We start from the raw sequence: 26081 nt of genomic DNA, 5'->3' as shown, positions 1-26081 counted from the left end.
TCAAGTGCATGCACAGTCTTCAATGGGACTTCAGCATGACAACTTGCATACTTAAACTGACATATGTGCTTAAGTGTTGCACTGGTCCTTTCTGACCTGGACACTGAGAAACTGTAATGAGACATTTTCTGCCCTTTTTCTCTGCTCTCTGCTAAGTTTGCACAATGAGGTTGGAGAGGAGGAACCCAAAGAAGGCCTAACCCTGATTTTCATGCCCTAATTGTTTTGATGTCATGTAAGTGTCTTCCAATGAAGAATGCGGTGTACTTGAATTTTCCAGCCACAGTCTTAAATTCCATGTAAAGAACAATATAGTCTATGTCCAATATGTCCAAAATTCAAAAGAAATCCAATAGAAATCAGTGATAGTTTTCCTACATACAGTAACTAATTTGGTGGAATTAAATGTTTCTAAAACGTTAATAATTTTATGGCAAAATCTAGAAGTTACACACACAAGATTGGACATCAAGTTTTTTAACCACTCAATAATCAGAGACATGTTGCTTATGCTCTCCCATAGTTTCCATCTTTTCATTTTATAAAGGAATCAGAGAAGTATTTTCTCAGTACATGTACTGTAGAGGCTTACAGTCTTGCAAAGTGTAACTAGTTCAGACACTTTTATGTAACAGGAGGAGACAAGTTCTTCTGAGGACATGATTTTTTATCAACTGCACTTGTGCAGATTGGTTTCCTAAAATATTTTGCAATGGTATATGGATAGACTGCCAAATGTGGGTGTGGGGAGAAGCTTCTTTGCTTTATTTTTTCTGGCCTCTCCCTTCAACAGGCTTTAAGAGGCAAAAGCAATTTCCTTTCGAGATGGGTAGAGGGTGCCAAATCTATGAAAATTATAATCTGGTGTCCTTCATATATCTTCCTGTCATTAAGATATGAAACATACCATGAACATTTCTAATAGGTACAAAACACCACAACCCATCTGCTTAGCACTACAAGCCACTGTCTGCATATCACTCCATGCTTCAGTCCCTGCACTGTCTCTTCACTGACTATAGAGTCTTGTTAAAGGCATCTGGCCTGATAATCAATTTCCTCCATGACACTGACCTTAAAATACCTAAGAGATCACCTCTCCACTTGCAACCATTAAATCCCACAGCACCTACTTCATTTCACCAGAACCATGAAACTCTTACCCAATAAAGAAAGGGTGGTGGGTGTAGGACAGTGGTTCACACCCCTAAGAGAACAGAATGATTTCTTTCAGCATAAAATGTAAAAATTGTTTCTTCAACTTAGCTATCCCTCAGAAATTTCTTAACATACGCACATCATAGCCACTCACGCAAAAACATAAACAAAGAAACAAAAAACCCCTATACACTAGTCAAGCTATTTTTCCTACTAATTGGGAAGAAAGGATGAGCCAGAGATTATTATTGCTATTTCAATCTTCAAATGCTTAGCATACTAAAGTAAGGGGAGCCGTAAAAGCACCTGCATAGACAGACAGACAGATAGCAAATGATGGTGTTAACTGTATTAGCCAAGCTGGAATTACCTATTGTCTCCACATGGGCATTCTATATGTCCTTTACATGTAAACAAGATCCTCTTCAACATCTAAGAGATACAATCTCAGAGAGCTTCTTTTTCTAGAAATACAATTAAGTCAGGACCAGAATGCCCTTCACCATTCTAAATACCAAATTACCTTCAATTTTGAACTGCTTTCCTAAGCACTCAAACTTGTGTTATAAAGCATGTTCATTTCCCCACCTTAATAAGGAAAAGATTGCTGAGGAGTTTGTCCCGTTTTTGTTCACTGATGTGTTTGTCTAAGGTCAACCCATCTGCAAAACTCTGATTTCAGTATTGCTCACTCTGGAGCCCATGTTTTTAACCCACAGACAAGAACTGATAGGATTCAGATTTCAGTGAGTCATATTTAGGTTTTCCAATAATGTAAATACAGAGTTTCTGGAAAGACAGACTAGGAGAATCATCCAGAGTTTGCATTTACCTCACTCTATTCTACCAACAAACTTTAATTGAAGGCCTGGAGGATAAAGTCCAGAACCAAAATTAATCCTGTTACACCACTTTATTTCTATTTTTAGCATTTCTCATAAGTTTTGTTGAAGGAGCAATAATTGAGCCATACTAACAAGAAAAAGTGTCTTCAAAATTATAAATAAAATCAGAACTTCCTGGAACTCAGATGTGTATTTTTGGAGCAAATAATCCTCCTTTATTCTCATCTCTTTAAAAGCAGTAAAGAGTCCTGTGGCACCTTATAGGCTAACAGACGTATTGGAGCATGAGCTTTCATGGGTGAAGCTTTCGTGGGTGAATGCCCACTTCACTCACGAAAGCTCATGCTCCAATACGTCTGTTAGTCTATAAGGTGCCACAGGACTCTTTACTGCTTTTACAGATCCAGACTAACACGGCTACCCCTCTGACACTTCTCATCTCTTTGTAACCAATGCCTGCTCAGTGGGGCATGTTGTCCCCCACTAGTGGGGGACAGGGCAGCTACAGATTGATGAGCCTCCTGCAGCGCTGGTTGATAGACACATGTCTTTTTAACTCAGGCAATAGAGGCTCATGTGTTAAGATCCAGAAGTCTCAGATTTGATTCCTACTGGCGATAACCCACACAGGGACATCAGTGTTTCATCTTTATACTTTTTGTAATTAGAAAAGCATGTCCACTAATGTGTTCTGTTCTGTTTTGGTGGTTTTGGTACCCCTATGCCTTTTAACTTGGACTGTTAGGTCCTCCAAGGATATAAAAATACAAGATTCCAAAGAAGTGGATATTCGCAAAAGAGATGCCCATAGCATCAGTCTAACGGTCTCAGTCCTCACATGGGGCCAATTCAACCCCTCAAGTCAAGGAGAGTCTTTCCATTGATTTCAGTTGGAGTTGGATCAGGCCCTTCAATCCAGTCAAGGAGCTCCAAGGTATTGGATACATGATGTGTTACAAACTTCACTGATATCATTATTTCCATGAAACCAGTTTATTCATAGTTTTGCAGTACCCAGGCATGTATTAACAATTGTTTGCCAGAACAGCATAACAACAAGAATGTGCCAAGTATCATGGAATGTGAATTTTCAGCCTGATGTGTCACAAACTAAACGCACATTTCCCATTAACTAGAGAATGGTGTGTCAAATTCCCTGCACTCTCTGAGAAAAACCCAGACCCGTTATGCAGATTGAATTCTTATCAAAGTCTCTGGGTCAAGTTCTGTGGTGATGTAAATGGTAGTGAAAGCTACATGTACAGGGGTATATTTGCCATAATATGGCTGTATATGGTAAACTAGAATAACTTGCATTACTTTGGAATTCAGAGGGCATGCAAAATTAATCTAATTTAGATGTTCAGAGGCATAACAAAGAAAGTAATTAAGCCTTTTTCTACACACAAACGTTAGACTGCTTTAACTATACTGGTAGAGTAAAAGTAGTACAACCTCCATTTGCACAGACTCAGTGGTCGCAATATAATAGTGCTTATACTACTATAACTATTCCTGTATGGGAAGGGGAATAAACCCTAATGATATAATTCACCATTTTGCCAGTACAATTGAATCCATACCAGGCGTTGTACCTGTATAAAGGTATCAGAATTATCCTTTTTTTAAGAAGTCACACCTCCTAAGCAAAACAGTGATACCAGTCCAAAACCTGCGTTTGGACTAGGCCTCAGAAATCAACATGTGGTGGAATGGCTGTGTTTAATATGTTACATACATGGCTGAAAATTTGCTTCCAGTTTATTTCCGGCATCTCTGTGATATTGTTGTGATGCCCTTTCAACAATATAGGATGCAGGAATTCACGTACTGTATGATTGTGAATAAACTGGTTCATGGATTAGGAAATGATGACACTCTCACCCTATGTTTCAATGTAGCTGGGGCAGCTCACATGGAAGAGGAGGTTTCCATCTGAAAAATGTAAAACAAACACATGCCTTGACTGAATTCACCATACATCAGGGATTCACATAAGGGTCTTACCAGTACATTATTGTGTTTTCATTTATTCCACTACCATACAAAGTCCATCAGAAACAAAAAAAATCTGGCTAGCTTAAAGAATCAGTAGTACAAAAATATATAAAATACAAATCAATAAAAAGTGAAATAGACATGAAAAGTGTTCGATAGTGTTTGTACTCTTTCCAGTCCAATAGAAATGACCATTGTACAAAAGGGCAAGCAAAATTCTCTACTACTATGGGCCTGTCAGATTGCTCCAAATCAGAGTTCCGGCACACTGACAAAGTAATGGGGAGGAGCTTGCATCACTGAAGCCCAGCTGTAACTGTTCTGTGGATAAAGAGCGAACTTCATTTTTTTCTGCTGTCAATCCACTGACCAGTACCTAATTTATTTGACCTTTCACTGCTATCTGATTGATGTGATTTAAAAAAAAAATGAAGTTACTTTAAAAAAAAAATCATTGTTTCATTACAGTGTTCTCATAAACTATTCCAAAGGACCTTTTGTACTTATTACTGCCTTTCCATTAGTGGCTGTAATCATTTTATTTGTTTATTTGTGTATTTATTAGATCTCTGCCTCTGCTACTGAACATTTTTGTATTAAACATGGGAAATTAATAAACAGATACAAAAAAATGAACCAGTACTAGCAGCAGCATCTTGAATAAGAAGATATCAATGATAGAAATTAAATAAGCTTTCCAGTTGAAGGGCTCTGTCTTTCTCCTGCGGGACTTAATGACAAAACCACAACTGATTTGAACAGAGGCAGGCTCAGGCAACTAAAAAGACTACTGCATTAACTATACTAGGACTCTCCTTGAGTATTCAGGTTCTCGAAACTCCAAATGAAACTGGAATTAAAACAATGCTTGGTTATTTTTAATTGAATCACCTCCGTCATTCTGCTAAACATGTTACAATGAAAATGAGGCAAACAGATAGATCGGCTGATTTAAAAGGCAGATTTGTATGTTTTCTTCTATACTGCGGTATGAAAAAAATTGATTTGCTGTGTGTATGATACCCCCAACACAGATATTGTTATGCAGTGGCGGTAGTCGTCCCATAGTTAAGACTAAAGCTAGCTTCCAATTTAAAAAAACAAATCAAACTAGCTTCCTCAACAGAAACTGATCTTCCTGTTTTGCAAGCTGCATCTCATCCCAGGATAAGACGTTTTTGAGGGGGAAGTTTGGAAATGATCAGACAGAGTTTTAAGTTATGACGTTTTCAATTTTTTGCTGTAGTTTACATTTTTTAAATTATTCTAATGCTTTTTTGGCTCATCAGCTCTCCAAAAAGGTTTGACCTTGATATTTGTTATGTTTTTTCTGGCTAATTAAGAGATGTAGGCAGTTCACTCATGCCATATATCGGGGTAGGCAACCTATGGCACGAGTGCCGAAGGCGGCACAAGAGCTGATTTTCAGTGGCACTCACACTGCCTGGGTCCTGGCCACCGGTCCGGGGAGCTCTGCATTTTAATTTAATTTTAAATGAAGCTTCTTAAACATTTTAAAAACCTTATTTACTTTACATACAACAATAGTTTAGTTATATATTATAGACTTATAGAAAGAGACCTTCTACAAACATTAAAATGTATTACTGGCATGTGAAACCTTAAATTAGAGTGAATAAACAAAGACTCGGCACACCACTTCTGAAAGGTTGCCGATCCCTGCCATATATTCTTTTTTCACTTACTGTCAGCCCAAGAAAGTCACAGCTTCCAAGTTAATCTTTATTTTCCTCCCTTATTATATGAATAAAAAAGCATGTAAAGTTAAGAACATATCACTAGCTTTTAAAATCCCACTTTTTATCAAGGTGTGTCCATCCAATATACTATGACTCTGAAGTATAATGTATTATAGTACAAATTTTAGTTGGTAAATATTATAGGTAAAATACCAATTGTCAATCCCTACATATACTTCCATACATGCAAAACATCATGGCTCCAATTTTTGAGTTTGGCTAAGCTGTGGCTCAGCACAAGATCCTGCCAGAATGGACAAAGATGGCTGCACACAACCTTTACACACTCCTAATTCCCAGTTCAACCCCTAGTTCAAGGCAGAATAGTCACATACCTGCCCTACCCTATTCTGGTTGGTAATAGCCCCCAAAGAGCTGTTATGCCACCCACTGATTGCCTGAATGCAGAAGTACTCTGGCCATGACATACCCTGTAGTATATATTCCAGGAGTGGCAGGGTTGGTTTGGCATAAAGCCAGCAACTCTGGCTCTATATCAGCCAGGGATTCTCCGAAGCCAGGGGAATCCCCAACGGCCTGATTAGCACACTCTGACACAAAGGGGAGGCATCAGGGCTGAAGAACCAGCCCATATATATTCAACATATTTCATAATTCCAAAGAGGTTTTCCCTTTTGTTCATAAAAACATCTTACTGCTAATCAACATACCACCCTAACAAGAAATTTATAGAGCTCTGACATAAGCTTCTGTAGCCTAAGACTATTGGTAAATTAGTTTTGAAATCTTCAGTTCCAATTAAATAACATTATTTCTTTATGTTTATATCAATACAGTGGTGATGGGCACTATAGAAATCCCTAAGATTGACAGACAGACAGACAGAGAAATTGCACAACTGGCACACAAAATCTTGCTGAAGTCTCAGCAGAAAGGTCATGGATTAAACATACTATGCCCAGTAGTAGTCTCTACAGGAGAGGGCATTACCGGAAAATGTGTACTGCTACTGTTCCAATATTATTTCTTCACAGGATAACTAGTGGTCTTTAATCTCCAGTGTTATGAATGAAGGATTTAAACAACTTTCATGAGCAATAAATTCATACTTTAAGGAAATGTAAATGTAGAACTCAGTTAAATAAATCAGTGGAAATTGAATTAGCAATACCAGAAATCATGTTACTCTCTTGCTTGAAAGGAAGAATACTTTTTTTAATAAATTGGTTTTAAAACAATAAGACTATATTTAAGAGTAACAAAATATGGACAAACAACCAAAAACTAAGAAATAGTCACCTTTTTACAGTAAAACGCAGCATTAAGGCAAATATTCTTTTTGGGGGGGGGGAAAGAAGGGGCATTACAAACTTTCATTCTTGATGATGTGAGCAACATATTCATACCGAGAGAGTTAAACACAGAGATATATAACATGTCTGTAAACAATTGCTGTGTCTTAACACTTTGCAGATAAAATCTTACCCCTGCTTGGATAAATGCTATTTTCTTATTAGAAAAATTCATAAGGATTTACATAATGATATATGGATAAGGTACAAAACCAAACTGGATTAGATAGATTAGATAATATAGATTAGATATTTGTTTACCAAATATCATACTTAAGTAACAGGCCTCAAAAAGCCAAAATATATACGAGAGACAAGGTGCGTGAGGTAATATCTTTTATTGGGCCAGCTTCTGTTCGTGAAAGAGACAAGCTTCCAAGCTACAGAGAGCTCTTCTTCAGGAGAAGAAGAGATCTGTATAGAAGAAGAAGAGCTCTGTGTAGCTTGAAAGCTTATCTTTCCACCAATAAAAGATATTACTTCACCCCCCACTTTTCTCATTAATGTACCAGAACTAACACGGCTACAGCTCTGCAAAATATATACATATTTATAGTTAACAACAGCTCTAGTCTGTAACTCAGGTAATTTGAAACAGAACTATGCACTGTATAACCTTTAAGAAAAAACTGTTTAAAAGGGATGATGAAAACAAGAAATAAGACAATTAAACGTTAAGAAGTGAATTAAAAAATCCTGGGATTTTGCCAAAATGACAAAGAAATCCAAAATGTCAGACATTTCCTCCCTATCACAGTCTGCTGAATTTATTTCCCTCCCCTTTTCTTCACAAAAAAGTTAATGAATTAAGAACATAGTTTCAGCCTCAGGTTTTAATTTCCTGGCATTTGTCTTTTTGTGTCAAACCTTAATGTTTTTTAATACAGGCGAAAGGGCTGGTATTTAATTATGTCTAATGTCAATAATTGCATTACAGACATGATGGTACTTGAACATTTTATTACATAATATAAAATATATACATTTCATAAAACAAAGGCCTGTACCTACCATTCAATTGCCTTTCTTTAAATAAAAAAAATCAACTGAACCGAGTTCTAGAGGCCCTAGAGACTAAAGCCCTCTACTTCTCATAGAACAAGTAAAATGCATGCAGCAACAGTAAAAGCTTCCTCACAAAATTTATCCTACATATATGCTTCAGCCCTGTTCTGGCAGGACCAACTTCCAAAACCTTGTGAGCACAATGGGAATTTTTCAAAAATTTCCCACGCTTGCTAAATTTGTCCACTCTACTCTGGGACACCTTAGTATAGAAGAGCTGTGGACAGCTGCTGGAACTTCAAGCACTGTGCCATCTAACCCTGTGCAGACCATGCTAAATACACCACCAGCCGCCAGTGGCCATCCTACACTAGGGCTCCCACTGTTGACTAACATTACTGGAGCTGAGCTGGTGCTAACAAAGGCGGCATTTTTTGCAACATTTCCCTAGTATAGGCAAGGTTTATGGTTAAAAGTCATTAATTCTACATTCCCAGCTCCCTGGCCTCTCTTTTGAGAATGCTAGCAAAAGTGCTAATTAGTGCCAATTGTGATAAAGTTTGGGGCTTTTTAAGCAAACATCTGTCCACCAGGAAACATACAGAAACCACCAGCTCACTTCCACACCATCCACTGCCCATCAATCAGATGGTAATGATTGTGGATCACTAATAATCTCAGCCAAATTTCAGATAATGACCAAGAGATAAAAAGCCCAACAGATTAAACATTAACTTTAATAAAAAATTTAAAAGTAAAATTTACACAAATTAAAGGGGAAGGTACTGTACATCTGGGGTCAGTCTTGGGCTATGAGGTATTACAAGTATCGGTTACAAGGTTCGCGAGATACATACATAGTACATAACCAACATACACCCAGATTGGGGTGCGGAAGTTTTAAAACGGTGGATAAGTGGGCTCGGGCATGCCACCCATGGAATGTATTTAGAGTCCAAATCAGTAGTGGTGTAGTGCATAAGTACATGGCTGTAGTGCGTTCCTTGGTTCGTCAGGGAAGGAAGGAAAGAAGTGGGTTATTACCCTGACCGGCGTTGTTGATTACTCGACGTGGTACTGGCGGTGTCCCATGATGTGCTCCGTGTATATGTCTCTGGACCACCTGATGGTGTCTGACACCATAGGTAATAAAGGTAATAATTGGAGATATACCAATCTCCTAGAACTGGAAGGGACCTTGAAAGGTCATCGAGTCCAGCCCCCTGCCTTCACTAGCAGGACCAATTTTTGCCCCAGATCCCTAAGTGGCCCCCTCAAGGATTGAACTCACCACCCTGGGTTTAGCAGGCCAATGCTCAAACCACTGAGCCATGAGCTATCTCATGAGCTGGGCGTATTATCGACCGATTCCCATGCTCTGAGCACCGGCTCATTGTGGGGGTCCCATGTGCCCAGGGCTCCCACAACCAGGGCATGGATCTGGACGTCTTAGCCCTGGGCTCTCAGGGTGTCAGCCAGCAGGATGTATTTCAGCACCTTCCGAGCTCGGGCCTCGTGGAAGGCCGGTGACCTGTTTTTGAATGGCACCATGACATCCACCATGAGGATCATCTTCTTTTCCGCGTCAGTCACAAAGATGTCGGATCGCAGTCAGCTGTCTGTTCCAGGGACCAGTCAGTTCTCTGAGTCATCCAGTCCAACATTGTTCTGCTGCAGGAATAGGCAACCTATGGCACACGTGCCGAAGGCAGCACGTGAGCTGATTTTCAGTGGCACTCACACTGCCCAGGTGCTGGCCACCAGTCCGAGGGGCTCTGCATTTTAATTTAATCTTAAACATTTTAAAAACCTTATTTACTTTACATACAACAATAGTTTAGTTATATATTATAGACTTATAGAAAGAGACCTTCTAAAAACATTAAAATGTATTACTGGCATGCAAAACCTTAAATTAGAGTGAATAAATGAAGACTCGGCACACCACTTCTGAAAGGTTGCCGACCCCTGTTCTACTGTTTCCACGATCATGGATCATAAACCCCTCCTCTCCAGTCAATTAGCACCCAGATTTCCCCACAGTTCTAACGTACTTTCACTGGCAAAGTGCCTCTCATGCATCTTTTCAGGACACTGGAAACTCCTGATTAATTGGTGATCCATCTGTTTTTCTCTTGGTGGAATGTTGCACCATGACAATTTCAACTTTTGTTCTTCTTTCCAATAGCAAAACATTTAACACCCTCCTCCCCCGACCCACTTCCAAACAGTAAGTCTGTGGTGCGGTGTCATAACTGATCAGTTTTGCTTCCTGATTCTCCATATGCGTAGGAAATAACATCTTAAAGAATCCCCCTCCAGCAGGATATATAATTAACAGAAGAACTTTATTATATTAAAGACTAAGAAAATCATTAAGGGCCATATTGTGACCACCTTACTCACACCGTTGAGCAGTTACTCAGATGATTAGTCAAACAGAAATCGACAGGACTACTCATGTGATTGGCACTGGGAATTCACAATCTGGCCCTAAGTTAAATTAACCATACTTGAAAAAGCACAGTGTGCAGGCACAGTGGTCATCTTTTAAAAAAGCATTTAACTGAAACAGCAAAAGTATTTTTCTGTACTTAGTCCAGGACATAATTGCAGTTTCTCAGATACTGACAAGTTGTACTGCGGATAAACGCTGACTTTCATTGTCAACCTCTGTATATGTAAATCTTTACCAACACTGTTAAGGTTATATTTTCCTAACCTTTTTTTCTTTATTGTCATAGAAGCTTTGGGCTACAGTTCCCCTCTCAGTATTCCAACTAACATGCTTTCTCTCTAGAACAATAAATGAAACAAGCAAGTTCCAAGTGTCATCTATCACCAGCCCCTTTCAGTGTGCCAGCAGCATCAACAAGTAGAGAGAGAGAGAGATGATAATTAAGAGAAGAACAAAGGGTAAACTGAATCAGAAAGCTACATTGCACACTTCTTCCCCAAAGCATGATGGGCTTTAGGAACTAGACAATTGATCAGATATTCCCCTTGGCATAAAGTTACAGGAGAGAAATGACAGACACTTCAGAACTCACAGCAAAGCAATGTCCTCCACCCAAAAAAAAGGACAGCTATTTTTTTCTCAGCCTTTCTTCAGAATCCAAAACTGAAGAGCATATAAATTCATATAATAAATGCCAGTTTGTCTATGACACAGTACACGCTCTCAATACTACTCAAATAATCAACTTGTTCTTCATAACAGCCTGCCATGTGTTGCCCTTTCTTGTTGTTTTTGTACCCTTTCTCCTTAGCTTCTCGTCTTCATGGGCTCCTCAATGCCCATGATCACAACAAAATATATTGAGAGTGACAGATAATAAACACTACTGGAGGATTTTGTACTTGATCTGTGATGTAGATGATCATCCAGAGGCTGGTGTACTGGCATGGTGGCATAAGGTCACTCAAAATATCCTCCAGAGATCAACACCTCTGAAAAACAACTCCCAAGCTCAAGACCTACAAGTAGGTGTAGTTCACAACCATTTCTATTCCCAGTGCCTCCATTACCAAACAGTGATCAAACTTTCGTTTTAGAGAGCAAAAGCCATTAAATAGAACATGTTGCAAATGTGACTATATGTGTTGAGGCTATGAAAGCATGGGGGCGGGGGGAACCAACTCCCTAAGATCACAACTGAAGGTGTGAGACACACAGAAAAAGAGTCAGTCTGGAGCATACAGAAGTAATGTGATCATTAACCAGAGCCAGAAACCCATGTGGGAGTCACAACTGGCTCTGCAGCCTTAGAAATATAGAATCAAATTGGTTTAGAACTGCATTCAAAAATAAATGCAATTAGCTGACAAAAAAGCAGGACAGGTGTGTGGATGGTAAATTCATATTTTTCAGGACACGATTACAGAAGTTTATTTGCCAGAATTCCACAGCCTGATGAACAGCCCACTGCAGCTTAAATTGGTATTGGATAGTTCGGCCTATATTCTAAAGGGAATATGGCAGATGGCAGATGATTGAATGAATCAGTAGTCTGATTTTTAGATGCTGGCACATCTATGCAAATGGTTATGCAGTTTCTTTTCTTTCTGATTCTGCTACTTAAGTAAAAAATGACAACCTCAGTAGGACCAATCTATGCCCCACACGCCTTGAGTTATTTCTCCACACACCCACCAATGAAGAATGGAAGACACTGTTATAGGAGACTTTGTGCTATTTTGTTATATTTAGTGGGAAGAGTGTTGGTTCTTAAGATGGGAAGACTGGGTCTTTGCAGGAAGTGCAAAATGCCACTAATTTGGAGGACTGCCAAATGTTCTTGCTGCTGAACACGCTTACTGTCTGTTTTATTCAGTCAGCCATGCCACCTTTGCTCTTCTTCCAGGATCTATTGAGACTTCCGGCATCTCTTCTACGTGTCCTGGAAGCTAAGAGGCTCAATGCAGCATTAGAGCAGAGTGAAAGTGGCTGGGAGTGAATAAGCTAGAAAGAATGTGACCATAATTCAGAATTAGAGAATGCCTGTTGGACAATAAGTGATAAAATTCATAAAAAATCCAGACTGTGTGTTTCCAAGAGGAACTCTTGGAGGAAATGGAATACTAAAGCAACAGTTCTGTGCACATAAGACTTACAAGCCTCACCCTCTCAAATGTCTTTTAATTTGATTATAATTTTGGGTTTTGTGAAAGGTGTCTCATTGTCATGGCTGGAAATTCTAGAACTTCTGCTTATTTGCAAAGCAGGTACACACATCATGTGCAGTGACCACGCAAGGTTCCATCCGTTGCCATGATAACGTGACTCAGCTCTGGTATACGGGTTTGCAGGCAGATCAGTCTTTATGGCTGTCTGCTCAGCCTTCCAGCTAGGGTGATAATTAGTGCCAATTGCATTGATGACCTTTGCAATATGGACACCACTCCTTTAGGAAGTCAACTGGGACCATCGAGTAATTTCACAAGCTCAAACAGGCGCCTACCAGGCGGTAATAAATTTGATTACTATCAACTTGGACTGGGTGTGACATACATAGTAGAGGCTCTCTCCTTTATGCTCTTAAAAGAAATGTAGGTAGGCCAAAATAATATTAACTATTAAAATAATAAAACAATCAACATTATTAATGATCTGGACACCTTCATCTAAGAAAGACACACAAGGATGCAAACGGAAGCTAAAGCATGTCTGAAAACACAACACACATTAGACTTCCTATCCTAGCGTAGCAATTCTCAGACTTTAAGACCTAGTGTAACACATCTAAACTTCAAACGTACTTGATGTGCCACCTACTAATATTAATCAGTATACTTACAATGGGTTCTTGATTAACCTGACTGTGGCTGAGAATGGCTGGCCTTCTAGTTGGGGCTAAAAACCAGGAGTCAAGGGTTCTGTTTCTAGCTCTGCAAATGGCTTGCTGGTTGACCTTGGACATCTCTCTTAACCTCTTAGTGCCTCAGTTTCCCTGTTTATGGGGATAATAATACTTCACCACCACTATAAAAATCCCGCTGTGTGAGATCCCAAGATGAAATGTGTTACAGAAGTGTAAATGTATTAATTGTTATTGTTATTAAAGAGATACTAATAATTGTCAACAAGTAATAAAGCATAAGAAACCTTGGCTTAGTAGCAAGTCAGATAGCATATAATATTGCAGCATCAATTCCTAACTATATTTCTCTCTTCCTGGAAACTCAAGTCTACAGCTGAACATGAGAACAGACACGAGATCTTTATGATAAGAAAAACACAACAATGACCTGACATGACCTAAATGAAACACAGGATACTGCCCCCCAGCATAGACATCTCCTTAATCCAAAACTTCCTTTCAAAATGCTCTGAACATATTGACCAAAGACACAAAAAGACATGAAATCCACTTTGCTAAGTCAGTAATTTTTTTAAAAAAAGATATCCACAGTTCATGTTATTTCAGGGATCTTGATAAATAAATGTGTTATATGTCAGAAAGCTGCTCTAAGCTTCAGAACAAAATGTGCAAATAAAGATCTCAATCCTGCTAACAAATATGCATGTAATTAGTTTAAAGCATGCAAAGAAACCCATTGAAATGGGCCTCCTTGTGTGCTTAAAATGATGTGGGTAAAGTGTTTGCAGGATCCGGGCTGCAGGAATTATCATGCTGCTGAGCAATGTACAGTAAAATAATAGGAGTGTGTTTACTAAGTTAATATATGACAGGATGAAGAATGGTCTTGTCATTTAGACCCTGGACAAGGACGCCAGAAGTGAGTTCAATTCTTGACTCTACCACAGATTTCCTGTGTGACCTTGGGCAAGTCTCTTAATCTCTTTGTGCTACAAGCTCCCCATCTGTAATAACACTCCTCTCCTCTCACCTTTTGCCTGCCTGGTCTATTTAGATTGTAAATTCGTCAGGGCAGGGACACTCCCTTATAATGTGTGTTCAAAGAGCACCGTACAATGAATCTTTGTTGGGGCCTTTAGACACTACTATAATAAAAACAATAATATAAGGTAGAGTCATCATGCAATTCTATAATTTTAGTATTTTCCCAAAGCTTCCTAGGGCTAGGTAGAGAGTATGTACAAGGGCATGAGCCCCGGACATCCTTCCTAGATTTCTCCCCCATCCTCTCCCCCTCCCCATTTTTTTTTTTTTTTTACTATTAAATAGGTGCAGAGTTGAAACTGCAGGAAGAACATAGGGGTTTTCACAGCTGCAGAACAAGTACTGTTGCCTTCCAGCTATGTTCTACTGTGCTTGTAGTCCACTGTCCTTTACATCTTTAGCCTAAGTTTTGAATATAGAGGACATTAAATAAAGAAATATGAAAGCATTAATGCAATGTAAATGCATCTCTATCACAGTCGTTTTTGAAGTTCCTGCCATCAGCACTTCTGCCCTGCATGTTGCTGCCTCAGAATGTCAATCTCGACTCCCTATAGATACCACTCCAGGCTCCCCCCCATAGGGCATGGCCAAGTGACATCTTCTGAACTAGATATTATTTTTATTTTATTATTAATTTTATCAGTATGGGGGAAATTGTGAGAAGCATCTTTCCAATCAACTTAATATTTTGTGAATATTTTATGACAGGAAGCTATTAAGGCAATTTACTCATATTATTGAGAGTGGTCATTCCCTCCACTAACAATCTTTGCCATACTGTATTAGTACCTTTTCTCAGTTTAGTCAGTTAGGGGGTCTCACCAGTTGGCAGTGGGAAACATTTGAGCAATTAGAAGAAACTGTAGAAATAGCTGTTGCTCCAAATCTCTGCAGTTTAAGTACAGATGAGCTTTGAATTCAAGTTAAGGAAATGGATAAACAGAATATTTCAAGATTCTAGGTATTCTTTTTATTTATAGAATATGGATAATACATGGGCTTATAAGTACACATTTTGATCCATTTTTGTGTGAGAAGAAGAATATGGAATTCATAGGAGCAACAGCTGATTGTTCAATTTCCTGTCAATGTTGTTGTCGGTCTACTTGGCATCATTCTAATGCAGCCTTAAAACTGTACTGTAAAAAGATATTAAAAGCAGAAGTAGGGGAGTCCATCTCTATTCAGCAAAGCACCTAAGCACACACCTAACTTTAAGCATATGCTTAAATGACTTGCTGACCAGGAACAGACTTAAACAGGTACTTTAATGTTTTCCTGAAATGGGGACTCTTTTCCTTATTTACAATAAATACTATGACTTCTAATTGTTCAAATACATTTTGTAGTTACTATCTTGCATTTTTGTGTTTGTTTGTAAGAGTATGAGACTTAAATAGGGAGAATGCCAAACAAGTAATTAAACTTAAGTAGGGCATTCAATTTCAGAGTACTGATCTGAACAATTCAAGATGGCATTAAGGTTTCCCAGTCTTCAGTTATGTTCCTCAGCAGAAGCAGATTGCTTTTTTAAAAATTAAACTATTAGAGAAATATACAAACCTAAGTACTTAACTTGAGTCTCGTGCCCTATCAAAGGTTAAATCAGTGAGTAGTCTTAGATATCAAAATAGGGAATACTTGTTATTTATCACAATTAGTTTGAAACCTGGATACATACCCAAAAAAGATCATATAACTTTAGAATATTTGGAAAAGAAATTCTTAGGGCAGAGGCAAAAATTTAGGTGGCATAGCACATGGGGCTACTTTTAAGTTTAGTCTGATTTTTAATGGGACCCAAAATATCTTTGTTCTCAAGAAAATTGCACTATAGAAAGGGCAAATAAACGAGATGACAGGTGGGGGCATCTCTGTCTGCCTACTATTATTAGGCTCTTTGATTCAAGAACATTGATATTGGTTTTAAGATGATTATACACCACTTAAGTCCACTGAGTAATGGGAGGACAGAACAGAGGGCGCAATCTGTATCCGACACATACCTGTGTATCTATCTCATTAGTATTATTTTTATTATATGCACTTTTTTAGGCTCCAATCCTATAATGGGATCCAGTACTATGGAGACATATGTGGAGTTCCACTAAATCTACATGATTCCAAGAGTCAGCAGTAGCAAAGGCTGAGAATTCACAATAATTCTCACCACTCTAAAATTTGACTATCAGTGGTAATTCTCAAGGGTATTTTTTCCCCTAGCAAATTGCATATTTATTTAGTTTTCGCTTCAGTATCTTATTGTAAAAAAAGTCAAATTATGATAATCTTATCAGTACTTAAATGTCCTTTTGCGTTTTGTAGCTCTCTGTCATGAGAACAATTAGCTTTCCTTACTTCTTCCTGAATCCGATGGAGATCAACATAATCATCTTCTGTTTCAACCTATGAGGGCCAGCTATGGTGCAAATCAGTGTAGCTCCTCTAGCAACTCCACTGTAGTTATGCTAGTTTACACCAGCTAAGGATCTAGCCCAGGGCCTTCCCCAGTTTCCCCTGGAGGGGCACTACAAGACTTCATATGCACTGCTCTGGGTTTAGAAAGCACCAGAGCCCTGTAAAATGAAAAGCTTTTCTACCTCTCCCACTACAATGTATAAGCAAGACTTTTCAGGCATGTTACCCGTTAAAATGCCTAAACGTCCTTAAAAGCAATAAATCCAATTTTTCAGTGGTTCGGGCAGATTTCAGTAGGTTTACAAACCTTACAGTAAAGTCTGGAACACAGAGCTCTGCCCACACGCATCCACTCAGCAGCAAAGCATCAAGTCATCCCCAAAGCTACCAGTGTCTGTAACTCCCCTGGACATAATGTTTTCCAGTTCACATTTCCCGCTGAAGCAGAATTTTACTTTCCTTCTCTTACATGAGATTTTACCAATTTGCTCAGGAAGGTGGGGCGGGAGGGATAAGAATTTACCTTTCATCTACCAGACAGGAGGTTTAAGCCACTGGTTTAAATTCTCCACCTTGAAAGGAAAACTGTTCAGTTCTAGCCAGATCAGGCACAGGCCTGAGGGCAGAGAATTTTATATTTAATTTTTTGTTGTTGTTTCAACACATAATATTACAGTAAAAGTTTTATTTTATTTTATACTGAAAAGCTCACCAATATGAGTAAGAATTCACAATCTAGCCATAAAAATTAATTAGCCTGAACCCTTTATTTAAATATCCACAAACTTTGGGGAGTTTGACATTTGGATGCAGATCTGAAATTCTGTGGCCCACCTGTCTGACTTCGCCTTATTCGGGTTGTCTTACCATTCAACATGTAAGTAAAGGTGGCAGAATTGAGCTCAGAAAGGGATAGAATAATCCACTCTTACAACACCTGGCATGATCTTTAATGGTATTCTGCTCTGAGAAAAAAGTTCATACAGATCAAAGAAGGGTCACTTGAAAAAAAATTGACATTCATCTCAAGAAAAAAAAAAAAAGACTGCAGTCCAAATCCTGCCATTGATTTTAGAGCAAAACTCTTATTGACTCCAATAGCAGTCTTCATGTGGATCAACAGCAAGATATGGTGATTATCCTCATCGTACCCCTCTATTTACCCCCATTTTACAGATGGGAAACTGAGATACAAAGAGATCAAGCGACTTGTCCATGGTCACACAGGAAGTCTGTGGCACCGGAGGGAACTGAACGTAGGTCTCCTGAGGCCCTAGCTAGAACCCTAACCACTAGAGAATAGTTCCTGCTTCACTTACATAAAGAATTCTGTCAAATACTGCAGAATGACTGAGTGCAGAGTAGCTTGTGCAGTCACATTTTGCAGCCAATAACATATGCTTGAATAAACCTACACACACACGTTTTATATATGAAATTGCCATTTTAAGTATTAATGCCAAGTATTCAAATACCAAGTGCTAACTTGGATTAAAACTAGCCTGACACATGAAACAGTGAAAACCTTTTTATAGGAAAGTTAATCTAGTCTCTAATTGAAATAGCCCACATTAAGGGGAAAAAACAAAAGCTACAGGATTTTAAAACTGCAGCAATATTATTTCAAATCTACATGAGCAACACTTCAGCGGAAATGAAAAATTTCCTTTTCCACTAACACAACCAGTCACCACATTGCAATTGCTAGCAGAATTGGCCTGCTGCAAAATGAACTGAATTGCTACAACCGCAACGGAAAAAGTTTTAATCTACCAGAAGGCACTATACTGTAAGAAGCAACTGCTCAAGCAAGAAATCTCCATGAAGATGAACCAAGTTCTTCATGGGGCTAATATGTACCTGATAAAACTGAAATGTGGTCAAGCAGCAAAGTTCAACTCCAAAACATCTCCAAAGTTTGGAAATGTTAAGATCGAGGGTCTTGATTCAGGCACAGCAAAAACAGGGACCGCCTATATGTTTGGTTGCAGATATGAAGTTCACTAAAATTCAGATGCATCTGGCCTCTACACCCCCAGCTAAACATACACATCACCACCACGGATTAGGGCCCATCTCTGTAATAAACTATAGATGTACCAGTCACAAAGGCCCACATTTTTGCCACTATTACCTACCAAGAGGTTAAATCAACCCAACAAAAGGGAGCAAAATACTTTACCTCTTGAGATCCGTCTCTCCCAAAGCGATCCTCCAGCCACAGCAATGTTCTTTGGGACCACCTGCAGTGTAATAGGTCACAGGTGTTGCTCTTTTCAAGAGCAGCAGCTGAGGCCCCTGGCAAGTACTTGCAAATAAATGCACCATGCATAAAATTCATCCTGTGATCAGGACCTGGCCAAGGCCTATGCACCACTTAGGTTATGCCTTATTGGGATGTAAATGCATAGGGGTGAATTTCATTCATGTGCATTAGCTAGCTGATAGTCTGGACACAACCCTTTGGGAAGACAGTATTTCATTACCTGTCTCTCTCTCACAACTCTCTCTCGAGGTCTATTGTGAGATCATGCCCTGTTCTAGCACAGTTGTAAGAAACTTTCTGTTCCCTCTTATTTAGCACTGCAGCACAGGGAAGAAGTTTGCCCTTTATCGCCACTATGTTACTGCTCTGTGAAATCATAACCATGCCTGCTACTAGGGTGACCAGATGTCCCAATTGTATAGGAACAGTCCTGATTTTGGGGTCTTTTTCTTATATAGGCTCCTATTACCCCCCATCTCGATTTTTTACACTTGCTGTCTGGTCACCCTACCTGCTACTATCACCACATTGGAGGGTAAATAAAGCTTGCAATAACAAGAATGTTATTATTATGACTCTTCCTCTTTAATCCATTTCAGGCTAAAACTTTGATTTCAGGTTAGCTGACTAACTGCAAGTGCATTTCATCTTTCTAAAAAGTTGCTTCAATCTGCAAAGAAAATCCTTTTTCCAGATGGACTGGTAAAGAAATACAAATAAAAGATGAAATATGAAAAGTCTAATACACAATGTATTTTTCTTTTTTCCCCTCATTTAAATTTAATTTGTGCTTCATAACTTTCATGCAGAGCATCCCATATTGCTAAATAATTAGTGTAAATTAAATTTCATATTTTTAATGGAGAAAAAATAGTAAAATGTAATTGATGGTAATTATTTTAAGTTTTGCAGCAGTAGGATGCTGGCTTCAAAATACGAAGATTTAGACCTTAGTATGGACGAGTATGTTTATGTTTTTTTTTAAAAAGGAAAAAATTTATTTCTATGCAGTCACCATGCACACAGAGGGTGAAATTTACTCCTCGGCAGAGAGCCAGCTGGGCCCTGTACCGGGGTTAATTTCACCCTTAGTAATTATTTTCTCTAACCTAAGAAACATATGCTGCCCTAGATTTACACAGTCAACACCCACTGACATCAGTGGGAATTCCAGAAGAAATCAAGGCCGACTTCTCTTTCTTTATCCACACTTCAAACAATGGCCCAGATCACGTCTCTGCCCCTTCATGGGCAGGAAGCCCAGCCACAGTTGTTCAGCCTGGCCTGGCTCCAGACCCACAGAGCAGTGCTGCAACCCCAAGGATACAGATACCCACAGACCATCCCAATGGAGTTTGTGGGGGGCAGCGAGATCATGAGGGAGTGACATCAGGTTGGGGACAGGCTCTCTCTCACTCATGGAGCGACTGCCAAGGAGAAAAGGCTGAGCACCCTATTCAAACCTAACACTGGTGCAAGGGACAGATGAGAGTTCAAGCAGCTGGCAGAGGAGTGTTCCCAGAGACAATCAGAATGTTGGGTGAAAGCAGCATAGCCCCATTCCCCCCTCCCTCCCAAGGCCCCGCCCTGGTCTTCTCAATGATCCCTCACTGGGTTTGTAATGCCCAAGACTGGCAAAACTAGCAGGGAGCTCCACTCTGCAAGAGTAAGGGACCTCTTCACCCTTCATGATTTGATCCATTATAAGTAACCATATGAGAAAATTCTGATCATCCCACTGACATTGAACTGAAGGACTCAGAAATCTAATATGATGTCCACAGATAATATTTATTGTTACCGCTGATAGCACAATGTGGAATTGGGAGCTGCAGAACTGATTTTAGTATTAAGTAGCTACAGAGTGCCATAAAGCAAGAAAGAAAATGTCTTGTATAATGTGTGAACAGAAAAACTCAGCTGACATGTACTGTATCTAAAAGATCCTGAAAATTCAGATGCTATAAGGCCATGAAATGTTACATAGTAAGCCTTTTTAATGTCAATGCAAGTGCTACCTACATTTTCAGTGCAATTACTTTGACACACTAGGAAAAATACATGAATATAAAATAATAAGTCAAAATAAAATAAAAAAGTAGTGTGATTATAACTGAACAGTACAAGAAATTCATATTAAAGATGGACATTCCATTTTTAAAAACTTTTCATGTGAATTTAGTTGCTTCTTAAAGATGTTGCACTGACAGTCCTGGAGAAATCCACTATTTATCCAGGAAGCAAGAACATCACAAACAGTAGCACTGCAAGCATCTGTCTTTTAGCTGCCCTACTGATGTCCCTCAGCCCTGACTTGGAGAGACCTGTAGGTGTGAGAAAATATTTTAGTCTCAGTCCATGCACATTCAGCTCTTGGCCTCCCTGCTCAGATTATCAATAAGGGTACAAATTAGTGCCAGTTGCAGCAGTAGTTTATGCAATATCACTAAATTCTTAATATAATCTACTCTTCTTAGCGATTGCACCATATATATGCTAAATGTTATCAACCATGGCATGCAATACCTAAGTAGAGCAGGATGAACTGAAGACATAGCTAAGCATTAACTCTCATTTTTCACTTTCCATTATTAATAACAATACTTTGCGCATTCAGCTGCACTTTATAAAAGTTAACTAATTTTCTTAATGCCTTGCTATATAGTTGATTATTATTATATCTGTAAACTGAGACACAGTTTTAGTGGCTTGCCCCAAATGAGATAATATGGCAGTCTTTCAACACAACTCAGGAGTCCTGACTCTCAGTCCCCTACTCAACCCACTTGACCACACAGCCTCTCAGTAACCATTATTCCTCTCATCCCAGGATTCCCTCCCAACTTGTCTCTCCTCACATTATTTGTGAGTATTTTTCTCTATTTAATAATAATAAAAAAAAGGCTGGTCCAGACCTAATATCTAGGGCATGGCTTTGAAGATAAAAACAGAATAATGATAGAATAATTTGTCAAAGAAAAAGATCTAATTTAAAATCAATCACTTTCATTCAAAATGCACTCAAATAACCTTTTGCCTCCCTTTTACATAAAGTGGTTGCAAAATCTCCCAAGGGAAGGACTGTAGTACTATATACATACCTAATGACCCTATTGGGGTGGGGAGGTTATTTTTATAAAGGGGGGGGGAAGTTACATAATTTAAGAGATGTAGAAACCCAACAAACTGTTATTTTCACTTTAGCTTATGCATGTAGAACAGCCACATTTAAGATACCTTACACTTATTAATCTATAGTGCTTTACTGGGAGAGGAAAAAAAAGGACACCCCCCACCCCCAATCCCCAACACACAGAAAAAATCCTCCAGAGTCTGCACATCGCTGAATGAAATAACACTTCCATGTGTTAGAACATTTCCATCTCAAGACTCTGCTTCAAGACACTTTGCAAATTTTATAATGAATATTTGGAATGAGGCTATGTGACAGAAAGGACCATTATATAGTATTTAATTTCAAAGCCTAATCATCTCCCTTTTTGCAAAAGAATGAACATCGTTATTTCAGTGCATATCTCACTTTCCTTTCTCCTGCTTGCAAGCATCTTTCCATGCAAGATTCATGTTACATAACTATAGATTATTAAAACCAAACGACTCCTGTGGTGGGTAGAATAGAAGATTAAAGAGGTAAATTCAGAACTTGCTTATGAAAACTGACAAAACCTGCTCTTAAAACAGTATTTCTATACAGTTATTTAAAAAAAATCAGCTGCACCAAATTCATTTATATTCGAAGTTAACTAATCTTTCAAACATCTGCCTCTTATACTACAATATACAAAATCAGTAGAGCATCTGCCTTTTGTTAAAAAAGTGGAATTTTCCATCATCATTAGATTAATTTCATTTGTCAATACTTTGCTTTGCTTCAATGCTATGACTGACTTGGATAAAACAAAATTCTCTCCCCACAATTAGCTGCAAACTGTTTGTGTTTTGCAATAAACGTTGTTATTTATATCTGTGGTGTTGTCACAAAGTAAAAAGGCAGCAGCTAGAAAGGGTTAAACAAGAGGTTTCCTGTCAGTGCTTTGTGAAAAGCAAGATTTTGTATTCCATCGTGGCAAAGAAATCTGTTCAGGCCCTTTATATTCAGCATTATTCAGCACTATTTGGACCACATTTCAGGATCCCATGAATGCCTTATGCCCACCTGACAGTGTATCCTCTATATTATGCAAGTGATGTAGTCTCCCCAAGGCAAATTATCACCCGACTATCCTGGTCTTTTCAGCTCAGCTGTATCCACTGACATGCTCTGTAAAGTAAGCCATTGCAATATAACTGTGTTCTCCTCTCTGTTACTTCTCCGGAGGGAGAAAAAAAAAAGAAATTCTATTTCTCGCATCATCACTAAAGCAGAGCAATAGCAAGCTCATTGGCTGACTCTAGGAGATGGAAACATCAATCAGGGTACCGTGCTAGTACTGGCTCACTGCAGAGTGCAGACCTGAAACTAGGTCTCAGCCAGCAATACTGCAGGAGGAGGAAGAAAAAAATAAAAAGAGAGAGAGAGCGCACTATTTTCTCAAAGCAGGAAGAAGGGGAGGCCATAAGCGTTTCCTGTTGTGCAGCTGAAACAAGCAAAGACGTCATTACATTTACACTCCCTCAGGGTGTCGGCAGACTGAGGGCCAAAGTTCAGTCATTTCCAATGCACTGCAAGGAGCGACGTTTTTGAGGAGAAACCAGCAGTGGCTTTTATTGCTAAAAGCATTCTCTGTGCTTACATAGCAAAACAGTTAAGTAGCATGTGTGACTAGAAACAAGTCACACATGCTACTTAACTGGGATGTAAGTTGCTTCCATTTTTTCTGTAGCATGTGTGTAGGGAGCATTGCTGCAATACAAACAATACACCAAGCTCTTACCTACTGTAAATGCTTGTATAATTAAATATGAATGGTACGCTACACATTTTGGGATATTCAGGGGAAATGAGTTTTCATGTACACATATTTAGTGTAAAATTAGAGGCTGAAGGGATTCCCTTGCTCAATAGTTCTGACAGTCCAGCAAAGCACAAGTGAACAGAGATGCTTCCTTCCTGCTTCACCTCTTCCCCTTCATGAAATGATTTAAGGATCCAGCAGAATAACATTTAAAAGTAAAACTATAAACACAGAGGTCACCATTAAGTCAGCATGTAGTCACACAGTGGTGTCTGAGATACCACAGTCATTCTCTATACATTCAAGAGAAGATATCTGTGGTAACAGTATTCAGCTGATGAATGCTGACCTTTAAACAATAGCCAGAGAATGCACAGTCTCTCTGGTGAAAAGGAAGGCCATTTGATGTTTTAAAACAAGTCATTTTCCATGATCTGATTGCACATCATCAACTAAACAGGTAACATCTTTGATCAGTGTCCAAATGTCTTGTTGTACTAAAGCAAGGTCCAAGAATTTATTTTTCATGGTCAACTTTTTAACAAAACACATCCTATTTACTCTGAATTACACTTTGCTAGCAGGGGTATTAGCTGGTTTCGTAATGGGATTATGAACCTTTTCTCCTCTAAGTAAATGGGTCAAAGCCAACACAAGTTCGTAATGATTTAAAGTTTTCACCAACCAATAGCTGCTCAGTGGCCTATATGAAATGATATGATGGTGTCAGTCCAATTCCTAAGGTGCAGGAGTACACATTCTAGATCCAACACCAGAGCAACTGGTCTCATCAAGAGCCAATGACTTAATAAGAATAGCAATTAAACAACTTATTAAAGGTGATTCCTCTAAATTACAGTTGAGGTTCATTAGTCAGTTGGCATGGGGAAGCTTGTGCAGCTACCCAGTTGCACACGTTCTGCAATTATACAAAGAACATCAGTCTCCAGGTTTGTTAATCTAAAACCTATCACCAAAACTACATTCCGTTTAAAAAACTGATACTTGATATTGGTCAGTAGTTTCTAGTATACAGGTTTAGGGAGAGATTCTAATCTCACCCGTGTCAATTCAAAGCAGTATTGACTTCAGCAACGTTCCTCTGGATTAAGTCAGGTGTAAGAGAAACCAGAATCTAGGCATTTATGATCACACTACTTGTAAAATGGAATGATTTCTCGGGGAAAGGGAGGCTGGGCAGAACACTCAATCAAGTGGCTGTGAAAAAAATTTCCACTGAACATAAACATCCTAAAAGACCTGAATGCTACCCATCAGCTTTTCTTGAAATTTCAACCTAGTGTACTGTATTGAATTGAATCAAGTTGATAAGCCTGAGTCATTACTTTAAGCCTCATATCTAAGACAGATAGAGTTATATTAAAACTATCTAAGACACAAGAGTTATACTTCTAATTGCACTGAAACAATTGCCACAGAGCACAGCCCTACTAGACTAGACTGAATGTAAATATGAAAAGTGGCTACCACTATGCTATATATCTATTAAGGACAGAAAGTAATAAGGAACAACAGTGTTTTCAAACAGCTATCCACATCCTGAAAGTTAATCTTTGGGTAATTATGTATTACAGTTCTTCAAATAATCAAAGCAGTATTAAACCATCTTTGGCGAGATCTGACATGGGAAAATGCCATCTGTTCTTTGTAGTGCATTTTGTAGCAAAATATGCTGATTACACCTTAAAAGTGTATTAACTCTATTGACTTTTTTTTTTCCATTTAAAATTTGAGACTTTAAGCAAACACAAATAGATGGATGGAAATTGTGATTGGGTCAAATTGTTGTCTCTTGTGAAATGCTGCTAATAAATACGTGCACGTCCATTCTAAATCAGCTCACTCTAGTAATGGTTAAAAAACTATACAAATATATAGAGAAGATTTCACAAAACATTTTGTGTATACTTTAAACAAAGTTCTTTACACCTGCAAAATATTCAGTAGTCTTACAGATTATACTCTTGCCCTTTAAAACCTATCTGTGTAGTATGTTGCATAACAAGGGAATTT

At 38.7% G+C, this 26081-nt stretch overlaps 1 protein-coding gene across 5 annotated transcripts in view; it reads right to left on the bottom strand.

The window, feature by feature from the left end:
* HIVEP2 (HIVEP zinc finger 2) overlaps positions 1-26081 on the bottom strand; it is a 170791-nt gene that overhangs the window by 121572 nt on the left and 23138 nt on the right. Inside the window, exon 1 of one of the 5 annotated variants that reach the window (XM_039530262.1) lies at positions 19048-19088. The exons of the other annotated variants lie outside the window; for them this stretch is intronic. The gene's annotated coding sequence lies outside the window, so the exon portion shown is untranslated. Of the gene's footprint in view, positions 1-19047; positions 19089-26081 lie in introns of those variants that run through there. 5 annotated transcript variants of the gene reach the window in all.

Source organism: Mauremys reevesii, linkage group 3, assembly GCF_016161935.1.
Source record: "Mauremys reevesii isolate NIE-2019 linkage group 3, ASM1616193v1, whole genome shotgun sequence".
In the NCBI taxonomy this organism is placed as follows: Eukaryota; Metazoa; Chordata; order Testudines; family Geoemydidae; genus Mauremys; species Mauremys reevesii.
This window is presented reverse-complemented; position numbering and strand designations above follow the sequence as displayed.